Source organism: Scardinius erythrophthalmus (genome assembly GCF_964197995.2).
Source record: "Scardinius erythrophthalmus genome assembly, chromosome: 5".
In the NCBI taxonomy this organism is placed as follows: Eukaryota; Metazoa; Chordata; class Actinopteri; order Cypriniformes; family Leuciscidae; genus Scardinius; species Scardinius erythrophthalmus.
In genome coordinates, this window is record NC_138225.1 from 42,111,895 (window position 1) to 42,119,739 (window position 7,845).

Here is a 7,845-nt window from a genome sequence, read left to right on the forward strand (position 1 = left end):
TAAATAATTATTTTGCAAGGTTAACAGTACTCTCATTGAATTTCCATCAATACATTAGGCCTATTATAACATTTCCAGTAGCCCCGCAATTTAGAACTAGAAAAAAAAGTTTGTTGAGACAAACTTTAAGTTGGCTTGAGAAAGCCGGACCAGAGAGTTTGAAGAAGTTAAAAGTAGTTAGAAGTTTAAAGTAGTTAGAAGTTTTAAATAGTCTGAAGTTTAAAGTAGTTTAAATTTTGATTTATAAATTAGTTAGAAAGAAAGAATAGTTAGAAAGAAAAAAGATTAGTTAGGAAGAAAAAGATTGAAAGATTAGTTAGAAAGAGAGAAAGAAAGACTGATTAGTTAGAAAGAAAGAAAGATAAGTTAAAAATAAAGATTAGTTAGAAAGATAGATTAGAAAGAGAGATTAGTTAGAAAGAATGAAAGAAAGATTAGTTAGACAGATTAGTTAGAAAGCAAGCAAGAAAGAAAGATTAGTTAGAAAGAAAGAAATATTAGTAAGAAAGAAAGAAAAATAGATTAGTTAGAAAGAAAGATAGATTTGAAAGAAAGAAAGAAAGGTGGATTAGTTAGAAAGAAAGAAAGATTAACTAGAATGAAAGAAAGAATGAACGAACGGTGGATTAGTTAGAAAGATTGATTGATTAGTTAGAAAGAAAGAAAGAAAGAAAGAAAGAAAGAAAGAAAGAAGGATTAGTTAGTTAAAAATAAAGAAAGATGGATTAGTTAAAAAGAAAGAAAGGTAGATTAGCTAGAAAGAAAGATGGATTAGTTAAAAAGAAAGAAAGAAAGACTGATTAGTTAGAATGAAAGAAAAAATACTGATTAGTTAGAAAGATATAGTAAGAGAGAAAGAAAGAAAGATAGATTAGTTAGAATGAAAGAAAGAAAGATTAGTTAGAAAGAAAGAAAGAAAGATTTGTTAGAAAGAAAAAAGATGGATTAGTTAGAAAGAAAGAAAGAAAGAAAGATGGATTAGTTAGTTAAAAATAAAGAAAGATATATTAGTTAGAAAGAAAGAAAGATGGATTAGTTAAAGAAAGAAAGATAGATTAGTTAGCACGAAAGATAGATGGATTAGTTAAAAAGAAAGAAAGGAAGACTGATTAGTTAGAATGAAAGAAAAAAGACTGATTAGTTAGAGAGATAGAGTAGTAAGAGAGAAAGAAAGAAAGATAGATTAGTTAGAATGAAAGAAAGAAAGATTAGTTAGAAAGAAAGAAAGAAAGAAAGAAAGAAAGATGGATTAGTTAGTTAAAAGTAAAGAAAGATGGATTTGTTAAAAAGAAAGAAAGATGGATTAGTTAAAAAGAAAGAAGATGGATTAGTTAAAAAGAAAGATATATTAGTTAGAAGAAAGAAAGATGGATTAGTTAAAAAGAAAGAAAGACTAATTAGTTATAATGGATTAGTTAGAAATAGAGTAGTAAGAGAGAAAGAAAGAAAGATAGATAGATAGATAGATAGATAGATAGATAGAAAGAAATAAAGAAAGATAGATAAGTTAGTTAGAAAGATAGATAGATTAGTTAGTTAGAAAGAAAGAAAGATAGATAAGTTAGTTAGAAAGATAGATAGATAGATAGATTAGTAAGAAAGAAAGAAAGATAGATAGATAGATTAGTTAGAAAGAAAGAAAGAAAGAAAGACAGACAGATAAGTTAGTTAGAAAGATAGATAGATTAGTAAGAAAGAAAGAAAGATAGATAAAGAAAGATAGATAAAGAAAGAAAGATACATAAGTTTTCACTGTAAAAAATTCCTGTAAATTTACATGAAAATTTAACAGCAAAATGCTGTTTTCATGTAATAACTGCAAGTTACCGTTTTTTGCAATGCATTATGGGAGAACTTGGTCGCTTCAAATTGCGTGTTGACCAGCAACAGTATGACACTGTTATTTAACAGTATAATACCATATTTTTCCATGCACATGTGAGTTTAGGAAGACATTTTAGTTTCTCTGCATGAGGTCATTTTGCAGCTCTGCCTAGTATTATTTTACATGTAAACTACCAATAGGTACTTTTAAATATTACATTTTAAACATCCAGTGATGTTTTTGCGATTTTAATCGGATTAAGCGACTTTAGACTTTGACCACAGGTGTCACATTCACTGTCTGTCATCGTCCTGTCTGCACTACAATTCCCAGAATCCTCCTTGTTTCCACACCTGAACTCACTCCCTTCATTACCCACTGGTTCATCATCATTATCTGCATCACCTGTCTTGTGTTCATCTGTGTGTGTATTTAAGTTCCTGGTTTTCACTCTTCACTTGTCGGTCAATGTTGAATGTTAGGTTTTCATTGTTCTGAGCACACGCTCCCTTTTGTTTGTATTTGTTTAATATTGAGAATTAAAACCTTGGAATTCATAGTCTTCGTGTTCGTCTCCTACTTCATCCACCCAGAAGCCTGACAGATTGACCGACCTTAAATAAAAAGAAAAGAAGATGGAGATCTGGAAGCAGGCCTTTGTGGGAACCCGCCAAGCTGTGTTCAGGGGGATCCGTGGAGGTCACAGGGGAGGATATGGGCGATATGGGGCCAGACACTTTTTTCAGCACCAACATCCCCACGTCCAACCAGAACCTGAGCCAGTCGTCTGCAGAATCAAACACATCTCCAGAGATGATGACTTCTCTGATCTCCCTCCTCTCATCAGTCCAGCCGAGCCTGCACTTCACGCCAGTCCAGCCGAGCCAGCACGTCACGCCAGTCCAGCCGAGCCTGCACTTCACGCCAGATCTGCCGAAGCCAAGGCAGTATGCGTCATGCCCGCCGCGCCTGAGACAGTGAGCGTCATGCCCGCCGCGCCTGAGACAGTGAGCTCCATGCCCGCCGAGCTAAAGACTGACAGCGTCATGCCCGCAGAGATTTTGTTTTCTTTTATTCCGCCGAGCTTGAAGCTTCCTTCACCGCTGGTTCCGTCCAGCTCAAAGCACTCTTCGCCGCTGGTCCTGCCCAGCTCAGAGCCCTCTTCGCCGCTGGTCCTGCCCAGCTCAGAGCCCTCTTCGCCGCTGGTCCCGCCCAGCTCAGAGCCCTCTTCGCCGCTGGTCCCGCCCAGCTCAGAGCCCTCTTCGCCGCTGGTCCCGCCCAGCTCAGAGCCCTCTTCGCCGCTGGTTCCGCCCAGCTCAGAGCCCTCTTCGCCGCTGGTTCCGCCCAGCTCAGAGCCCTCTTCGCCGCTGGTTCCGCCCAGCTCAGAGCCCTCTTCGCCGCTGGTTCCGCCCAGCACAAAGCCCTCTTCGCCGCTGGTTCCGCCCAGCTCAGAGCCCTCTTCGCCGCTGGTTCCGCCCAGCTCAGAGCCTTCTTCGCCGCTGGTCCCGCCCAGCTCAGAGCCCTCTTCGCCGCTGGTTCCACCCAGCTCAGAGCCCTCTTCGCCGCTGGTTCCGCCCAGCTCAGAGCCCTCTTCGCCGCTGGTTCCGCCCAGCTCAGAGCCCTCTTCGCCGCTGGTTCCGCCCAGCTCAGAGCCCTCTTCACCGCTGGATCCGCCCAGCACAAAGCCCTCGTCACTGGATCTGCCCAGCACAGAGCCCTCATCGCTGGATCTGCCCAGCACAAAGCCCTCATCGTTGGATCTGCCCAGCACAAAGCCCTCATCGTTGGATCTGCCCAGCACAAAGCCCTCACCGCTGGATCTGCCCAGCACAAAGCCCTCGTCACTGGATCTGCCCAGCACCGAGCCCTCATCGCTGCCCAGCACCGAGCCCTCATCGCTGCCCAGCACCGAGCCCTTATCGCTGCCCAGCACTGAACCCTCTTCACGGTCCCCGTCAGCCCGGTCAGAGACTGTTTTTAACCATCGCTCTCTGGTAACCGGGACTTTTCCCAAGTATTTTTTGGGGGGGGGCCATAGGGCTCCGTCCTGGCCACTCGAGGGGCCGTGGCCACCTGAAGGGTCTTCTCCGCCATGGCCACCTGAAGGGTCTTCTCCGCCATGGCCACCTGAAGGGTCTTCTCCGCCATGGCCACCTGAAGGGTCTTCTCCGCCATGGCCACCTGAAGGGTCTTCTCCGCCATGGCCACCTGAAGGGTCTTCTCCGCCATGGCCACCTGAAGGGTCTTCTCCGCCTTGGCCACCTGAAGGGTCTTCTCCGCCTTGGCCACCCGAAGGGTCCGGACCGCCATGGCCACCCGAAGGGTCCTCACTGCCGTGGTCGCTTGAGGGGACATCACCGCCCTGGCCACCCGAAGGGTCCTCTCCGCCGTGGCCACCCGAAGGGTCCTCACCGCCGTGGCCGCCCGAGGGGTCGTCTCCGTCCTGGCCACGCCCACAGCCTGCTCCACCGTGACCACACCCACAGTCTGCTCCGCCCTGGAGGCTTCCTGCCTTGTCTCCCTTGCCTTGTCTTCCCCGTCAGCCTCCAGGGCGCCCACCCTCCCACCCCTTTGGTCTTTCTACGGCGCGAGGACGCGCCTACCGGGAGGGGGGAGTAATGTCACATTCACTGTCTGTCATCGTCCTGTCTGCACTACAATTCCCAGAATCCTCCTTGTTTCCACACCTGAACTCACTCCCTTCATTACCCACTGGTTCATCATCATTATCTGCATCACCTGTCTTGTGTTCATCTGTGTGTGTATTTAAGTTCCTGGTTTTCACTCTTCACTTGTCGGTCAATGTTGAATGTTAGGTTTTCATTGTTCTGAGCACACGCTCCCTTTTGTTTGTATTTGTTTAATATTGAGAATTAAAACCTTGGAATTCATAGTCTTCGTGTTCGTCTCCTACTTCATCCACCCAGAAGCCTGACAACAGGAATGTGAGCTCATTGTAGGCCTACAGACTGTCATCACATCACATTCAAACGGGTAAGAAACTTTTATTCAACTTGCACATTTTCCTTAACTTTATCTGAGTAAAAAATTAGTGTGAAATGTTTTTTTTTCTTTCTTTTTTTTCTTATGTGGTTCATTTTTTTACGTGAGATTCAAACCGTCCATTATCTGCTGCTGTTATTTGCAACTACTCTTTGATTTGATCTGTAAGTTACCAAGTGTTTAAATATTAACAGACAGTATCCAGTGAAGTGTAATTAGATGACAGGATAGCGTGTTTTAATCATGGAAAAGTAACCGAGTAAAACGATAGCATGCTTGTGAGCTTGTTAGCATACACTCAAGACTGCATTTCGTTTGTATTTGCTACCGTCATGCACAGTTTATGCATATGCAACGGACACATGTCCCAATCTTTATCGAAGCAAAAGATAGGTGAGGTATGATCAAAATTCATAAATCTTGTGTGATTACTGTGAACGTGCATGTTCAAACCTCTGCAGAAATAGCAGCATAACAGATGGACGGACGGAATGTTGATAATTTACTGATTTTTCTATTTTATTGAGATTATGTTTTTAGGTATCTCTTCTTTACATTGTTTTCCTTGTCATTGTAGTTAAACTCCTGAAGGCTAACTTTGTAGAGAAGCAAGGACTCATTCTTTAAAGAACTGTGAGTTTGCCTATTGTTTGTTCTATTAACACCTGTATAGTTCACCTAAAAATGGTAGTTATCTCATCATTTACTTAACCTTGTGTTGTCTCTTTCTCTTGGAGGAAAAATTAAGATATTGTTGTGGAGAAATGATGTCTGTTTTCCCAAACAATGGAAGACGAATGGGGACCAAACCTTCAAACTCCAAAAGGAACATAAAGGTACAGTACCATTAAAGGGATAGTTCAACCAAAAACCCTGAAGCCATCCTAGGTGTATATGACATTCTTCTTTCGGACAATTACAATCGGAGTTATATTAAAAAATGTCCTGGCTCTTCCAAGTTTTATAATGGGAGTGAATGGGCACCATTTTTTTGAAGTCCATCGAAGTGCATCTGTCCATCATAAAAGTGTCCCAAATGGCTCTCGGTGGTTAATAAAGGCCTTCTGAAGTAAAGCGTTGCATTCTTGTAAGAAAAAATTTAATATTTAAAACTTTATCGACTAAAATAACTAGCTTCCGGCAGATGGCTATACGCAAGTCGACTTATGCCAGTTCAAACAAACAGGGCTGAGCAACCGAGTTCGTCATTACTTCGTGCGTCATGTTCAAGTGTTACTCTTTCGCCGTAAATCGATGCGTACGGCCGCCTGGCGGAAACTAGTTATTTTAGTTGATAAAGTTTTAAATATGGATATTTTTATTTTATCTTACACCAATGCATCGCTTCACTTCAGAAGGCCTTTATTAACCCCTCAAAGCAGTTTTGGGACACTTTTATGATGGATAGATGCACTTGTATGGACTTGCCATTCACTCCCATTATAAAGCTTGGAAGAGCCAGGACATTTTTTTTATATATATATATATATATACATCATCAGAGTTTAAATCTGCATAAGGGTGAGTAAATGAGAAAATTATCATTTTTACATAAACCATTCATATTCTGAATACGTTAGGCCTATTGCCTCTGTAGAATATAAGCAACAAGTAGCACATTAAGTTTTACATTTTTTATTTACAGATACAAATACTGTCAGTCATCTTAAATTGTTTTCTTTACCAATAGATGTCTGCCAAACCTGCTGACCTTGAGAAAATGCTTGCCTGTCCCTCCTTGTTTGATACTTCTTGGTAAGTATGTCATATTGGACATGTTAGACATGCATTTTGTTTCTCTAAAACAAAGCTCACACTCCAGACTGACACATAACTTTTGTTTATGAGGATAAGATCCACATTTATGGGCCTCATGCTAGAATCTACTGACTATAAATGTACTCTGTATGATCTCTGCAGTTAATTCCAAGTCTTCAGTGAATTATCCAGTAGTTTTTGGTTAGAATTTTTTAGATAACCAAAATTATACACTGCAAATCATTTTAATTGAAAATTTTCTCCTCTTATTTTTCAGATACTTTATTGGAAAAAATCCGGAAAAGAGAACCAAAGCTACACAGAGAAAAGAGGTGTGTAAAATAACTGGGAAAACTGCAGAAAAAGACTTTAACCATCAGTCCAAAAGTATAAAATGCTGATATATATTTTATAAACTATTTGTTTTGATATAAAATAAAATGGCTAGTGTTCACTGAAGCCTGACTTGAGAGTATATTTGTATTTTATGAACAGGTTATGTATGTATGTATGTATGTATGTATGTATGTATGTATGTAATTATGTATGCCTGTTTTAAGGCATATGGTAAAAGTCTATCTAATGTTGTATGAGAATAAATCTAAAAGTTTATCTAGTGTTGTGTTGTTCTTAAAGGTATTAGCTTTAATAAAAGCATGTTTTAAGGTCATCTTTTGTTTGAGCCATTTGTTTGCAAGCAATTTTCAGTGTGTTTTAGAATGCAAATTTTAATGTAAATGTTTTAATTACAATGTAAAGCTCACATTTTAGAGTACTTTAATACACTTTTAGTAATACACAGTTTGTGTATATGCAGCTGAACACCTGACAGTATTATACTGTGCAGCCTATATTTTCTACAGCACAGTACTGTAATATTTTTTACAGTAATAAACTGTTACTTCAGATTACAGCATTCTACAGGTAAATCTAGCTGCCTGTAGTTTACTGTAAATTAACGGGAAAATTTTTACAGTAATAAACTGTTATTTCAGATTATAGCAGGTCCACTGTAAAATTACAGCATTCTACAGGTAAATCTAGCTGCCTGCATTTTACTGTAAATTAACGGGGAAATTTTTTACAGTTAGAAAGATATATAGATAGATAGATTAGTAAGAAGGAAAGAAAGATAGATAGATAGATAAGTTAGTTAGAAAGATAAATAGATTAGTTAGAAAGAAAGAAAGACAGATAAGTTAGTTAGAAAGATAGATAGATTAGTAAGAAAGAAAGAAAGATAGATAAGTTATTTAGAA

The 7,845-nt window shown here is 40.1% G+C and overlaps 1 long non-coding RNA gene across 1 annotated transcript; it reads left to right on the forward strand.

Annotated features, from left to right (window-relative positions):
• The first annotated feature begins 4,771 nt into the window (after nucleotides 1-4,771).
• On the forward strand, nucleotides 4,772-7,255 carry LOC308690780. The gene is made up of 4 exons (XR_014030194.1): nucleotides 4,772-5,461; nucleotides 5,566-5,664; nucleotides 6,519-6,583; nucleotides 6,864-7,255. It is a non-coding gene; the product is annotated as an uncharacterized lncRNA (long non-coding RNA).
• The last annotated feature ends 590 nt before the right edge of the window (nucleotides 7,256-7,845 follow it).